This window comes from Bubalus bubalis, chromosome X, assembly GCF_019923935.1.
Source record: "Bubalus bubalis isolate 160015118507 breed Murrah chromosome X, NDDB_SH_1, whole genome shotgun sequence".
In the NCBI taxonomy this organism is placed as follows: Eukaryota; Metazoa; Chordata; class Mammalia; order Artiodactyla; family Bovidae; genus Bubalus; species Bubalus bubalis.
The window spans coordinates 127834896-127851252 of NC_059181.1; the positions used below are offsets into that span (position 1 = coordinate 127834896).

Sequence of the window (16357 nt, forward strand, 5' to 3'; positions counted from 1 at the left end):
TACTGAATAACCTTCCCTGTGCTATGCAGTAAATCCTTCTTGTTTATCTATTTTTTATATGGTAGTGTGCATCTGTTAATCCCATACTCCCAATTTATTCCCTCTCCTCAATAACCATAAATTGGTTTTCTACCACTGTGATTCTGTTTCTGTTTTGTAAAAGAGTTCATTTTACTGTTTTTTGATACTGCATGTAAGTGATACCTTATAATGTTTGTCGTTGTTGGAATTAATTCACTTTGCCTAACACTATCCAGGTGCACCCACATGGTCACAAATGGCAGAATTTCATTCTTTTTATGGCTGAGTAATATTCCATTGTATATACATACCACATCTTTATCCATTCATCTGTTGATGAACACTTAGAGTGCGTCCATGTTTTAGCTATTGTAAACAGTGCCACTGTGAACATTGGTGTATGTGTATCTTTTTTAATTAGAATTTGCTCTTTTCTAGATCTATGCCCAGATGTGGGATGAGCAGTGTTGAGAATCTTTTCATGTGCTTGATGGCCATCTATATGACTTCTTTGAAAAAATGTCTGGGCATAATTTCCAAACTACTGAAATAGCTCATACAACTTAATAACAACAGCAACAAAAACCCAACCCAATCAAAAAAGGGGCAGAAGACCAAAACAGAGATTTCTCCAAAGAAGACATGTGTGTGTGTGTGCACATTTGTGTCCAACTCTTTGTGACCACATGAATTCTTGTCCTGGAAACTCCACACACAGAGAAGCCTGACAGGCTACAGTCCCATACATTCAAAATGAGTTGGACACGATAGAGCACATATGTGCCCACACATGCACACATGTCTTCTTTGGAGAAATGTGTATTTAGGTCTTCTCATTTTTTTGATTGGGTTGTTTTTTGTTGTTGTTATTGAGTTGTATGAGCTGTTTGCATATTTTGAAAATTTAGCTCATGTCGATTGCATCATTCGCGAAGACTTTGTTCTATTCCGTAAACCTATGGACTTTCGTTTTCTTTATGGCTTCCTTTGCTGTGTAAAAGCTTATAACTTTACTTTTTATTCTTTTCTTATTTGTGTTAATAGCCTTTTCTTTTTCGCTTAGACAAGTTCCTTTAACATTTCTTGTAAAGCATGTGTTGTGGTGTTGAACACTTAGCTTTTACTTGTCTCTAAAAGTCTTTATCCCTTCTTCAACTCTGAATGATAGCTTTTCCAGGTAGAGTATTCTTTGCTGTAGATTTTTCCCCTTTGATCACATTAAATATACTCTGTCACTTCCTCTGGTCATCAGAGCTATATGCTCCAGGGGTGTTTTCTATATGGGCTGCATGAGCCCTTCTGTTGTGGTGGGCTGAGGACCATGGGTGGACCCCTGGTCTGTTGGTTACCAGGCATTGCCTAGTGCATAGGCTGCTGGCCCACCGGTGTTTGGGGCTGGGTCCTGGGACCTCTGGTGGGCAAGTGTGGTTCTTGGGTGACTGGGGACTCAGAAGCTCCTATGGCAAATGACTTGTTGGTGAGTGAGGCTGTGTCCCTGCCTGGCTAGCTGCTTGGTTTGGGGTGTGCCAGGATTAGTGCCAATAGACTGGTGAGAGGGCTGGGTCACAGTGCTAATAATCTAGAGGGAGGATTTCAAACTGGCCCTTGCCAGCAGCAGAGTGCTCACGGTCCAACGAGCACCTTAAATGGCTGCTGCCAGCATCTGTGTCCCCAGGGTGAGCTGTAGTTGTTTCCTGCCTCTGCAGGAGATTCTCCAGATCAACAGGTAGGTCTGACCGAGGCTCCTTTCAAATCACTGCTTCTGCCCTGGGTCCCGGAGCATGTGAGATTTTGGGTTCACCCTTTCAGAGTGGAGTCTCAGTTTCTCACAGCTCCTGGGTCTCCTGAAAGGAAGCCCTGCTGGCCTTCAAAGCCAAATGTTCCGAGGGATTATCTTCCCAGCTCAGGACCCCAGGCTAGGAAATCTAGTGTGCTCAGACTCCTTGCTTCTTGTGGTGAATCTCTTCAATTATAAGTAAGTAAGTAAGTAAGTAAGTGAAGTCACTCAGTCGTGTCTGACTCTTTGTGACCCCATGGACTGTAGCCTACCAGGCTTCTCCGTCCATGGGATTCTCCAGGCAAGAATACTGGAGTGGGTTGCCATTTTCTTCTATCCTCCTGTATACTGGTTGCCTGGTGGCTCAGATGGTTAAGAATCGACCTGTAATGCAGGAGACCTGGGTTTGACTCCTGGGTTGGGAAGATCCCCTGGAGGAGGGCTTGGCAATCCACTCCAGTTTTCTTGCCTGGAGAATCGCCATGGACAGAGAAGCAGGGTGGGCTCCAGTCCATGGCATCCCAAAGAGTGGGACACAGCTGAGCGACTAAGCCCAGGACATATGGGTTGCCGACCTGTGGGTGTGAGTCTTGACTATACCCCTTCTCCACCCTTCCTGTCCATCTTACCGTGTCTCCTTCTTCATATCTGTAGTTGTGGAAGATCTTGTCTGCTCATCTTTCAGGTCATTCTCATCAATAGCTTCTCTGTATATAGTTGTAATTTTGGTGTGCCCAAGGGAGGAAGTAAGCTCAGAGTTTTCTTATGCTGTTATCTTGGCTACTCTCTGAGTAAATATCTTAGATAGTGAGACATGTACAACATTATTTCATTTCATGCATAATGTCAAATGCTGAATATTTGTAATTCTTCCCCCTCAGACAGGAGCTTGCAAGACGCATGGGAGTGACTGAAGATTGAATGCAGGTGAGTAAACTGGAAAAAAGCAGTTTGGCGTAACAGCCATTCTAAAACCCACTTCGGGAACTGGATACCTTGTCCTGGACATTCTCACATTGGTTTGTGTTTGTAGCCTTCACTATGTTTGGAAAGAAAGATTGGAACTTCTGGACTTTGGGGCCAGAATAGATACCTCTTCAGTAAAGTAAACTCTTTCTAACACTGATACCCTTCAGGGGGCAATTCTCTGTGGACTCATGTTGGGGCTGAGTCTGACTTGGGAATTATTCAAATTAATGCACCAAATAGCTGGGTTTTAAGGGGGTCCACCCCTTGAGTGGCAACTCACTCCAATATTCTTGCCTGGAGAATCCCCATGGACAGAGGGGACTGGTGGGCTACAGTCCATGGGGTCACAAAGAGCCGGACACGACTGAGCGACTAAGCATGCAAGGGGGTCCAAGTATAGTAAATTATTTAAAATATTTAAGCCAGGCATCAGCTCTTTCTGCAAGGAGTGAATTTTCAAGTATTCAGCCATTTGGGTAAGGGAATAATTCACCTCAGGACGCAACGTATGAGCAACAAATGTACGTTTAGTTTAGCTGAGACTGATGGGGAGGGGCATCATTTAAAATTCCAAGTGCTGGATCCTCCTGCTGTTGTTTTTGTGTGTTTGGTAGAGCAACGCAGGAGACACAAGAGACGTGGGGTCCATCCCTATTTTAAGAAGACCTCCTGGAGTAGGAATTGGTAACCTGCTTCAGTATTCTTGCCTGGAAAATACCATGGACAGAGGAGCCTGGCAGGCTCTGTGGGGTTGCAAAGAGTCAGACACAACTGAGCACACACATACTCACACTCACAACAGTGTAGAGTTTCAGCTGTAAATTTTAATTTTCTGAAATTGTTTGAAGTGCAGCCTGAAAACATTGCTAACATAGTAGGTTGTGCATTATGATGGAGATGAAGGAAAGGTTTGCAACCCTTAGGAATTTGTCGATATATATTTTAAAGTTGAGTCTGAGAAAATTGGGCACTATTAATATATTTATTGGAGATACTGCATATATGCAGCATTATGAAACTACCAGATATATGAGTGAATATTATTTTTAGCAATTTCTTATGTGTAAGGATTTTTTCCTGCCCTTTTCATACTGTTTTCAGGGATTGGTTTTGAAGAAGTTCTCTCTGATTGTCCATGGTCCATGGCTCTCAGCCAGTAGCTTACTTGTGTTAATTTGAAGTACCCGCCCATTTACTTAGATGGTAATGACTACTTGGTACCTCCAGGCACAGAAAGTGAATATTTGTTCTTTGAACAGAGTAAGTTGTATCAGGGGAATATTTTTTCAAAGTAGAAAATTAAGAAAGGAAGGAAGAAAAATCAGGAAGGTTTTATTATTTGCTTTGCTGCCGAGCCCCTGTGTGAGGGCAGTGATGGATGCGGGCTGCAGACCTGGTCGGGGTGGGGGTGGGGGTGGGGGTCTGCAAAGCAAGGCTGGGAGCCTAAGGCCAGGGGCTGGGCTCACAGTCAGGTCTGGCCAGGGCTTGGGAGGCCCGGGCCTCTGCTCTCTCATGAAGGCAAAGCAAGCTCACGGGGAGAGAAAACCTGGTGACATGCTTCTCCGGGGTTCACATAGTGGTCTCTTAGTGGAGTTCTGAAGGGGAACAGGACCCACAGGAAACAAATAAGGGAAAAGAGAGAATGTTCCCATCTATTTCCAAATTCTATGGCACGAATCTCCCAAAGAAATATTTAATGGACACCTCCCCTTGTTTTCACACACAGCAAGAGTTACTCTATGAAAGCAGTACTGGGAATATGGAAGTAGTAGCCGCCAGCACTTCAGTTAGCCAGTTTTACATCTTGTTTATCTTTATGCAGATTTGATCCCTGGTACACTCTATCCCCCGCTCCACAGTGAGCTTTATTAACGTGGCTCCTTAAGACTACCTATTCATGCATCAGAAGGGCCCAGATACTAAGATGGGAGAGGAAAAATGAGGCGATAGAGAGAGGAGGCCTTTGGTTTCATGTAAAATTTGCAGAGTGAAAACATCCAAAAACATTAAATATGATGTAATTCCAACAACTGGGATGCTGAGGGAGCAGTGGCACCCACAGCACAGGTTTTTCTTTCAGTTGTTGAAAGTTGGCTCATATTTCGGAAGGAGCCATTTTGTGAATCCTGACCAACGTGTTTATCAATTCTCTTCCTATGCTCTTGCCTTAATCATGAGGGGACAATGAGGCTCTCCTGGTTGAGAGGCAGCGCCTAGAGAGCAGGGCTATGGGGCACAAGAGACTCTGGTCCAAGGTCCTGCAGCCACACCCAGAGCAGAGGGAGCTGACTGGGTCCTGAGCCTGGGCAAATTTGGAGGGTGGGGCAGGGTGGAGAGTGCAGAGTTGAGAAAGGCAACGGTGGTTGCGTCCTCCCCGCCATCTCTTGGCTGGCCGAGATTTTAAGAATGTTAGTCAATTTGGGCCGAGTTTGTTCCATGGACAGAGGAGCCTGGCAGGCTGCAGTCTATAGGGTCGCCCAGAGTCGGACAGACTGAAGTCACTCAGCAGCAGCGGTATAAACCTCTCTGATCTGCAGTCCGGTACTAAGGCTGTGTCCAGGGCTTCAACTCCACTGGTGTCAGCAGACGAGCCACAGAGTCCCTGGGCCCCCACGACCAAACCTCACTGGCAACACCAGCTCCGTCTCTAGAACCGTCACAGCAGTCCCTGGGGACAGCTTTTATTTACAAACCCAGCCCGTGCCTATTGATTATTTACTGTGCACCAGAGACTGGTCATTCAAAATGGGTCCCGTTCCTCTCAGTATGATTTTAAAAGGCACCCACTTTATCATGTGCTCAAAGTCCCCCATCACGAAGGTGCGCCTGCCTAGTGAGTGGGGTTAGTGCCAGGAATAGTAATAGGTGGGAGGAGAGACAAGGCGAGAAGCCAGTCCAGAGCCAGGCACATCATCAGTGCCCACTTGCTGGGGGTGGGGGGTGGGGGAGCTGATGGGAGGGCCTTTAAGTAAATGTCCTAAAAAATTTTAACCAGAAGGAAATAGCTTCTTCTCCTGGTGTAGTTTCCCATCTTCAAGTCACCAAGATTTCCCTGCTCCGTTTTTTCCTGTCTGATATTAACTGGTCCATGTACTAACCCAGCCCCCTTTTTCTCTCTGACTGGAGGTGTGGTTTAATCATAGAAGGGCCAAGTGGAGGAAATATCAGAGAGCACTGAGGTTCAGAGATGCGCCGCCCCTGCTCCCGGCCCACCGTGTGGTCAGCAACAGGGGTGGACCCTGCAACACCGTCCTCATTCAGGAGCTGAATTGTGTCTGGGTCCTTCTGGAGCCGATAACCCTGGAGCTGATGCCCTTGCCGCCCGTGCCCCCCGTGCCCCCCTTGATGCTGCCCGTGCCGCCCTTGATGCCCATGCTGCCCTTACCCCCTCTGTTTCTGCCTCCTCTGCCCTGGATTCTACCACCCTCCATTCACTCCAGCTGCCCTCACGGCCTTGCCTGGTCCCCTACCACCAGTGGCCTTTCTGTAGCCCCGTTTCCTCTTGAATGGTCTCCATGACAGCCTTGTCGAAAGTGCCTTTGAGCCAGATTGAAGTTCTGATATCTCAGCATCAAGCACACAGGGCCTGCCAAGTGCCTGCCAAGTGTGCTACATACACGTGCCGAGTCATTGACCCACTATTTTAGGGCACGTTTTCTGTGTTTTCAATAAAGTTGTGAATTCTCTGCATATTTGTTCTGTGTGTCACATGGGGTTATTGCATCTGATGGAAACTGCTGATCCACAGTCACCATCAGTAGACCACACACATCTCTGAAGTATCCCAGGTGCCCAGGAGGGGTGTACCGAGACCCATCCATTCGCTTCCACCCTCATCTCCAACACCCATCCTTCCCCCACCCTGCAGCACTGGGACCACCTAGATGTGCAAGACGGGTCACTTGGGTCTCCAAGGGAGGAGAGTGTGTTCCAAGGCAGGCCTGAGTCACATTCATGGTGATGAGGTCAGAGGCAAGGACCCCAAGGGCCACTTCTACAGGGGCTGCTCATAGGGCTTTATGGAGGAGAGGGAGCTGGGTGTTCATCTGGTTCTCTCCCAGTTCTGTTCACCACCTTCCCTTTTGCGGAGGATATGCGGGGTGGGTGGGGGCACAGATAGAAACTACCCCAGCAGCAGGGGGAGTTCCTGGCTCTGTAGAGGAAATGCAAGAGGAAACTCTGTCTAGGCCAGTGTGCGACTTTCCCCCTCTCCCAGAGGTGGAAACTTAGCCCTCCTTCCCCAGCTCAGAGTTGATCATGTGGCCTTCAGATATATTTTGTCACCTTCAACATCCTGGGGAGAACCTGGGTTCCAGCTAATTTAATACTGCAAAGAAGGCACTTGGTTGTCTGCTGCCTCAAGCCAGGGAGAGTGGTCCCTTGAGCACTGATGCAGGATAATCACATTATTTAAAAGAAGCAGGAAGACCTTGCCTTTCTTCTTCAAATGGAATTCCCAGGTGGAAACCACCCAGGAAAGGGTATGTGAGGAGAATGAGCAGGCTATCAGCCAAGTTGGGGGTTGGGGTTGTAGCTGGGGGTTGGGGTGGAGGAGGGCATCATTTGCTGGCAGAGGAAGAGAGTCTCCTCCAGTTGCCCATCCCAGAGGAAGGAGGGACTAAAGAATGGGGAAGGGGAGTGTCCAGGCCCAGAACCTTATGGAACTGGCTCTCTCCAGCCCTTGGCCATGCCAATTTGCCCAAAGAAAACCACATTAAACTCTGGATTTAAAAATAACAGCATTGGGACTTCTCTGGTGGTTCAGTGGCTGGGACTCTGCACTCCCAGTGCTGGGGGCCCGGGTTGGAACACTGGTCAAGGAGCTGGATGTCACACACAGCAACTAAGAGTTCACATGCTGCAACTAAAGAGCCCACACACTGCAAAGAAATGGAAGATCTCTCCTGCCACAACAAAGACCCAGCGTGGAAAAATAAGTAGAATATTTTAAACACATTATTTCTTCTCTTAAAACAAATAAGAACATTGTGATGGTATCATGGTTTTGTACATACGTCCTGCTACTGCTACTGCTGCTAAGACTCTTCAGTCATGTCCGAAACTGTGTGACCCCATAGACGGCAGCCCACCAGGCTCCCCCGTCTCTGGGATTCTCCAGGCAAGAACACTGGAGTGGGTTGCCATTTCCTTCTCCAATGCACGAAAATGAAAAGTGAAAGTGAAGTCACTCAGTGGTGTCCGACTCTTAGCAACCCCATGGACTGCAGCCTTCCAGGCTCCATGGGATTTTCCAGGCAAGAGTTGGAGTGGGGTGCCATTGTCTTCTCCAGTATATATGTCCAAACTTGTCCAAATATATACATTAAATATGTGCATTTTTGTATGTTATGTAGCAAGTTGAAATAAATATATAAAGCAACAATAAAGTTTTTGGTAGGTCGGTAAGTTTGGTAAGCTCTGGCACATTAGTCATGTATAATAACTTAATCCTTCAAAGAATGACACACTTATTCATTTGGTCATTGTGTCTTGACTTTTGGTAAAAGGATGGCTTTTGATGAATTGACTTGGAGCCAAATCCAAGACGTCCAAGGCCAAGCTAATGAGGCAGAGTGTTTATTTATGCAAAGGTCCTATCTAGAACCCCCTCCGTGGAGCCCCGTGCTCCAACATGAGAAGGAAAGGGCTGGGATTTTATTCTCACATATGAGTGAGAGAAATCATTCTTGATCCTCTCTCCTAAGGGCCTTTCCCAGGTGGCGCTAGGGGTAAAGAACTCTCCCAGAGACATAAGAGACTGGGGTTCCATCCCTGGCTCAGGAAGATGCCCTGAAGGAAGGCCTGGCAACCCACTCCAATATTCTTGCCTGGAGAATCCCATGGACAGAGGAACCCGCTGGGCTACAGTCCATGGCGTCACAGAGAGTTGGACACGACTGAATCGACTTAGCACAGCAGCACGCCCTGTCCTTTCCTAGTTCCTTTTCTCCCTTTACCTTCCCGATGAGAGGCTATTTGGCAGAATGGGTGTGAAAGGTCAAGAGCATGGTCAAGCTTGGGGTCTGGGTGATGAATGGGGAGAACCACTGCAGATGACTTTTGAGGAGCCCTCTCTTACTAACCCTCAATACCTTAGTGAAGGCATGATGCATACAGAGAGGAGCATGGAACCATGTATTACCATATGTAAAATAGATAGCCATTGGGAATTTGCTGTGTGACTCAGGGAACTCAAACAGGGGCATTGTAACAACCTAGAGGGGTGGAATGGGGAGGGAAGTGGGAAGGAGATTCAAGAGGGAGGGGACATATGTACACCTATGGCTGATTCATGTTGATGTTGGGCAGAAACCAACAGAATCCTGTAAAGCAATTATCCTTCAGTGAAAAATGAATAAATTAATACCTGAGTGGCCATCCAACCTGCAAGCAGCTGCAGCAGAAGCCTCAGAAGGAGTTTATGACTCCCTGTTCCCTAGGGTTTTCAGATGGAAAGTTTGAGTGCTGCTCTGGCAACAGCTGAGCTATTTCAAATCCTGAAGATGATGCTGTGAAAGTGCTGCACTCAATGCACCCGCAAATTAGGAAAACTCAGCAGTGGCCACAGGCCTGGAACAGGTCAGTTTTCATTCCAATCTCAAAGAAAGGCAACCCAAAACAGTGTTCCAACTACCACTCAGTTGCACTCATCTCTCATGCTAGCAATGTATTTCTCAAAATTCCCCAAGTTAGGCTTCAACAGTATGTGAACTGAGAACCTCCAGATGTTCACGCTGGATTTAGAAAAGGCAGAGGAACTAGAGATCAAATTGCCGACATCCGTGGGATCATAGAAAAAGCAAGCGGATTCCAGACAAACATCTACTTCTGCTTTATCGGCTATGCCAAAGCCTTTGACTGTGTGGATCACATCAAACTGGGGGAAATTCTTCGAGAGATGGGAATATCAGACCACCTTACCTGCTTCCTGAGACATCTGTAGGCAGATTAAGAAGCAACAGTTAGAACCAGACATGGAACAGGGAACTGGTTCCAAATTGGGAAACGAGTAGACCGTCACCCTGTTTATTTCACTTATATGCAGAGTACATCATGCGAAATGCCAGGCTGGATGAATCACAAGCTGGAATCAAGATTGCCAGGAGAAATATCAATAACCTCAGATATGCAGATGACACCACCCCTATGGCTGAAAGTGAAGAGGAACTGAAGACCACTTGATGAAAGCGAAAGAGGAGAGTGAAAAAGCGGGCTTAAAACTCAACAATCACAAAAGGAAGAGCATGCCATCACTTCATGGCAAATAGATGGGGAAACAATGGAAACAGTAACAAACTTATCTTTTGGGGCTCCAAATCACTGCAGATGGTGACTTCAGCCATGAAATTAAAAGACGCTTGCTCCTTGGAAGAAAAGCTATGACCAACCTAGACAGCATACTAAAAAGCAGAGACATTACTTTGCTGCCAAAGACCTATCTAGTCAAAGCTCTGGTTTTTTGAGAAGTCATATGTGGATGTGAGAGTTGGCCTGTAAAGAAAGCTGAGTACTGAAGAATTGATGCTTTTGAACTGTGGTGTTGGAGAAGACTCTTGAGAATCCCTTGGACAGCAAAGAGGTCAAACCAGTCAATCTTAAAGGAAATCAGTCCTGAATATTCATTGGAAGGACTGATGCTGAAGCTGAAGCTCCAATACTTTGGCCACCTGATGGGAAGAATTGACTCATTGGAAAGACCCTGATGCTGGGAAAGATTGAAGGCAGGAGGAGAAGGGGACATCACCGACTTGATGGACATGAATTTGAGCAAGCCCCAAGAGTTCTTGATGGACAGGGAAGCCCGGTTACGGCAGTCCATGAATTGCAACGAGTCGGACACGACTGAGCAATTGAACAGAACTGATGGCAACAGCAGTATCAATCAATGGGAAGTAAAACTCCTCTGCTTCAGTTCATTCAAGGATGGGAAATTGGAGACAGCTGAGGGAAGGAGGGTGTCGTCAGTTACAGAAACTTAACCTGACCTCAGTAACAGGAAGAGTCTAGAGTTGCCTTGCTCAGTTTCCTCCCAGCAAGAGGTTAGTTTGCAGGGTTGTGCCACAGGGAATTACAATGATAAATGTCGCAGCTGGTATGTACTGTATTCTTATGTGCTAGTCACTGGGTTAAGGTCTCAGTATTTATCTAGACGTTTACTTCTCAAAGCACATATTAGTACTTTCACATTAAAATGCAAAAAGAGAGAGAGAGAGAGAGAGAGAGACAGCATTTGCTTTGCCCAAGACAAACCCTGAACCATCTGTGCTTTTAGTTGGTTATTCCTAAATTCTGAGATCAGGGCCTCTGGCTGTGCTTGATGGTTAATGTTTTTCTTTTCTTCTTATTATTTTTTTTTTTTTGCCACACCCTGTGGCACTCATGATCTTAGCTCCCCAACCAGGAATTGAACCCATGCCCCCTGCAGTGGAAGTGCAGAGTCTTAACCATTGGACCACCAGGGAAGTACTTTGATGGTTTCTTTTAAAAATATCTATTATCAAACACACATGAGAGACAATATACTATAATGGTTTTCAGCAGAGTCAGGAGTAAGTTACAAAACGTTTCTTTTTGTCACTTTCCTTGCCTCCAAAATGGGGAAAACGACAATGCCTACTGAATATGATTTTTGTGAGGATAATATCAGGTAATTCATTGAAAGTTTGAGAATAGTATATGGTACATGGTAATCTTTCTCTATATGCTTTAGATATTATTTCTGTTATTAATATTAGTAGGAAGAGGAGAATGACAAGGTCTTAATTGGTAAAATGAAAAGATTATGACCTCTGTCCACACCCAGTTTTATTTTACTAATATTACTAGTCTGTGAAACCTTCAAGGTTTGGAGCCCCTTCCCTTAACCATGGTGCTTGTATATGGAGTGGCTGGTTTCTCCCGTTAAGACAATGCCTCCGTCCCAACAAAGAAAGGGAAGAGCTTGGCTAAGTGCCATCTCTGAGCTCACTGCCTGGAGGACAGCACACAAACCCAGGACCCACACGCAGACTGTGCCGCTGAGACGACCTGGAGAGGGAGAGGCATGTGGGTGGGGAGGAGGAAGTGTGAGAGGCAGCTGGCTTCCTAGGAAGAAGACAAACTGTGGACTCAGAATCAGATCAGAGCTCTGCAATGGACTGGCTCTGTGACTTTGAACAGATTGGTTCAGCTTTCTGAACCTCATCCGTACAACGGGATCTTAATAGTAGTTAGTTCATAGAGCTGAAAAGAAGATGAAGAGATTCACGTGGAGCACTCAGAAGAAAACATGGCAAGCTGTAGGTGTTCAATAAACATTTGCTACCATGAAGATGATGAAGACACTAATACAGCAGACAGAACAAAGAAGTAGAGGAATAAAAAGAGCCCACTGCTTCCCAGAAGCGGGGAGAATTTTCTCAGTGCCACAAGGACCGATGTGTCTTGAGCTCTCCCTCACTAGGGTCAATGCCAGGCAGCCACGAAAGAAGGAGGATTTGCATGGCCCCTCACTGGTGAGCACACGCACTCCAGAGCTATGAATATTGCTGATGCTGGAGACTGGCCTCAGTTCTGCTCACTTGCCTGAATCCCACAGAGCCCATCAGATCCACTGCTATGAACCTCTGGTGCCACAGCAGGCCCCAAACCAGAATTTTCCCCTCTTCCTGGCCACAGAAGGAGAAAAAAAAAAAAAGTTCCTGAAGAAGTGGCAAAAGTTGGGCCTTCCCTGGTAGCTCAGTTGGTAAAAGAAATCCACCTGCAGTGCAGGAGACCCCAGACCAATTTCTAGATCAGGAAGATAACCTGGAGAAGGGATAGGCTGCCCATACCAATATTCATGGGCTTCCCTGGTGGCTCAGATGGTAAAGAATCCATCTGCAATGTGGGAGGCTGGGTTTGATCCCTGGTTGGGAAGATCCCCTGGAGGAGGGCATGGCAACCCACTCCAGTATTCTAGCCTGGAGGATCCCCATGGACAGAGGAGCCTGGTGGTGGGGGGGGGGGGGCTCGGAAAGGGCCGGACTGAGTAACTGAGCACGGCACAGACCGACGGAAAGAATAACATGAAAATGGTATTCAGGTGCCCTCTTCTGGGCAATCTGGGCAAGGGCTTTCCCAAAGACATCTCTGGGTCTACTCACTCAATCCCGGGGCCTCAAGGGAGACTCATGGGCTATCCCCGCTAAGGAACTCTAATCTGGGGTCAGGAAGCAGATTATGAGGAGCCTGGCAGAGTCCCACTAGAGTCTGCATGGTGATGGCCCTGGATTTCACCTTTGCTGGTGAATTTGGAGATGAACCAGGGAGCCCCAGTGTCTTGGTCAGCTCAGGACAGTTACTGGCCTCTTATTGGCCCTTGGTGGATACTGTGCACATGATTCATGGTTGTGAAGTAATCTTTTAAAAAATAGTTATTTATTTATTTATTTGGCTATGTCAGGTCTTAGTTGCGGCATGTGGGATAATTCATTAAGGCACACGGGCTCTGTAGCTGTGGGCGCATGTGGCTAAGTAGCTCCGAGCCATGTAGGATCTTAGTTCCCTGGCCAGAGGTCAAATCTGCATCCCCTGCATTGGAAAGTGGATTCTTAACCACTGGACCACCAGAGAAGACTGTAAGTAATCTTAAGACCATAGATTTTCTTTGTCCTTACTGATTCTTGTTTTTCATTAAATGATACACAGCATGTAAAATACGCAGGACATGCTTAGTAGAGTTATGTAACATACTTAATTATTTTAGGAGAGTTGAAATTGAGTTCTTTTCCCCCAAAATCTAACAGACAATGCCCTTGTCAACAAAGTTTATTAAGTATAGATGAATAGGCTCACCAATACATCATCTTTCACCTACTAATTACTTGCTTAAAGCCTCTGCGCCTCAGTTTGCTCATATATAAAATGGGCATGTTGATAACACTTTACTCGTAGATTTTCTTTTTGATTAAATGAAGAGAAGGGTGCAAAACCACCAGGACATTGCTGAGAAGATCTAAGCAACTCAAATTTTTTTTTAATACAGAGAATTGAAATTGGGATTTTCCTCCAACAATCTAGCCAGAAAATACCCTTTCCCACACAGTTTTAACTAAATAGATAAACATGCTCAACAAAAAGCACGTATTTCCCTAACTAGTAACGGCAGTAATGTCTCTGTGCCTCAATTTCCTCCTCTATAAAATGGGAATGCTGATAACACATTCCTCGTGCATTTTCTTTCTACCGAAATTAAGGCGAGCATGTAAAACCCTGAGGACATGCTTAGTAGAGTAACATACTTCATTTGGGTTTTTTTGTTCAATAGAATAGAAATCAAGTTTTTCCCCCAAACATTCTAGATAGACAATGCCCTTTCCCACAAAGTTTACTAAATATGGATAAATACGGTTAGCAAAAGCATCTCTCTCACTTACTAGCAAATTCATTAATCCCTGAAGTATAAGCTTCATTAAGCTTCCTGAAGTATAAATAGGAATATTGACAACAATTTCCTCGTAGATTTTGTTTTAATTAAATGAAGCAGACCATCTAAAACACCGACGACACTGCTTAGCAGTCTAAGTAACACACTTAACTTTGTTTTTTTTTTTTTTTTTCCTTTCAGAAGAATGGGTTGAAATCGAGATTTTCCCCCAATATTCTGGACCGACAATGCACTTTCCAACAAAGTTTCCTAATTATAGATCTGTACACTCACCAAAAAGCATCTCTTTCACTTTCTAGTTACTTCATTACCTCTGGGCCTCAGTTTCCTCATCTATAAAATGGGAACGTTGATTACACCTTCTGTGTAGTTTTTCTTTGAATTAAATGCAGGCAAGCAGGTAAAAGAAGACAGACTTTGCTTGGTAGATCTAAGTATCATACCTAATTTTGTTTTTTTTCTAATAGATGGAGTTGACATTGAGCTTTTTTCACCAACAATCTACAGACAGTGCCATTTCTGCAAATTTTACTGTGCCCATAAATACGCTCACCATAAAGTATCTTGTTCACTTATTAGTCACTTCCTGAATGCCTCTGTGCCTCAGTTTACTCATCTACACAATGGGAGTGCTCTTTGTTTTTAATTAAATGAAACAGAGCATATGACACATCCAGGATGTTACTTAGTAGATCTAAGTAAAATACTTCATTTCTTTTTTTTAGAAGAGAGAGTTGAAATTGAGTTTTTTTCTCCAACAATCTAGAAAGACAATGCCCTTTCCCACAAAGTTTATTGAGTGTAGATAAATACACTCTCAAAGACATCATCCATTTCACTTCTTGTAACTGCATTACTGCCTCTGTGCCTCAGTTTACTCATCTGTAAAATGGGAATATTGACACCACCTTCCTCTGAGATTTTCTTTTGAATTAAATGAAGCTTAACGTGTAAAACGCCCACCATTGCTTAGGAGATCTAACTAACATACAAAATATTGTGTTTTTTCTTTTAAGAGTGTTAAAATCTTTATTTTTACCCCACAGCCTTGTAGATTTTCTTTTACTTTACTGATTCTTGTTTTTCATTAAATGAAACAGAGCATGTAAAATACACAGGACATGCTTAGTAGAGTTAAGTAACATACTTAATTATTTTAAGAGAATTGAAATTGAGTTTTTTTCCCCAAAAATCTAACAGACAATGCCCTTATCAACAAAGTTTATTAAGTATAGATAAATAGGCTCACCGATACATCATCTTTCACCTACTAATTACTTGCTTAAAGCCTCTGCACCTCAGTTCCTCATATATAAAATGGGAATGTTGATAACACTTTACTCGTCGATTTTCTTTTTGATTAAATGAAGAGGAGTGTGCAAAAGAACCAGAACATTGCTTAGAAGATCTAAGCAACTCACTTAATTTTTTTTAATACAGAGTATTGAAATTGGGTTTTTTCCCCAACATTCTAGCCAGACAATGCCCTTTCCCACACGGTTTAATAAATAGATAAACGCGCTCAAGAAAAAGCATGTATTTCCCTAACTAGTAACGACAGTCATGTCTCTGTGTCTCAGTTTCCTCATCTATAAAATGGGTATGTTGATAACACCTTCCTCGTGCATTTTCTTTGTAAATAAAGCCTCAAATCAAAATAAATAAATTTAAATTAAAAAATAAATGAAGCAGAGCATGTAAAACACTGAGGACATGCTTAGTAGAGTTAAGTAACATATTTAATTTGTTTTTTTAATACAATTCAAATCAAGTTTTTCCCCTAAACATTCTAGATATGAGGCCTTACAAAGTTTACCAATTATTGATAAATATGGTTAGCAAAAGCTTCTCTCTCACTTATTAACAATTTCATTAATGCCTCAGCTTCCTGAAGTATAAATGGGAATACTGACAACAATTTCCTTGTAGATTTTGTTTTCATTGAAATGAAGCAGACTATCTAAACACCGAGGACATTGCTTAGCAGTCTAAGTAACATACTTAATTTTGTTTTTTTTTTAGAAGAATAACTGGAAATTGAGTTTTTTCCCCATAATCTGGACTGACAATGCACTTTCCCACAAAGTTTCCTAAGTATAGATCTGTGCACTCACCAAAAAGCATCTACTTCACTTTCTAGTAACTTCATTAATACCTCTGGGCCTCAGTTTCCTCATCTATAA

At 44.3% G+C, this 16357-nt stretch overlaps 1 non-coding gene across 1 annotated transcript; it reads left to right on the top strand.

Annotated features, from left to right (window-relative positions):
• The first annotated feature begins 2244 nt into the window (after positions 1 to 2244).
• On the top strand, positions 2245 to 6459 carry LOC112582132. The gene is made up of 2 exons (XR_006640637.1): positions 2245 to 2725; positions 5894 to 6459. It is a non-coding gene; the product is annotated as an uncharacterized LOC112582132 (transcript).
• Positions 6460 to 16357: the final 9898 nt, after the last annotated feature.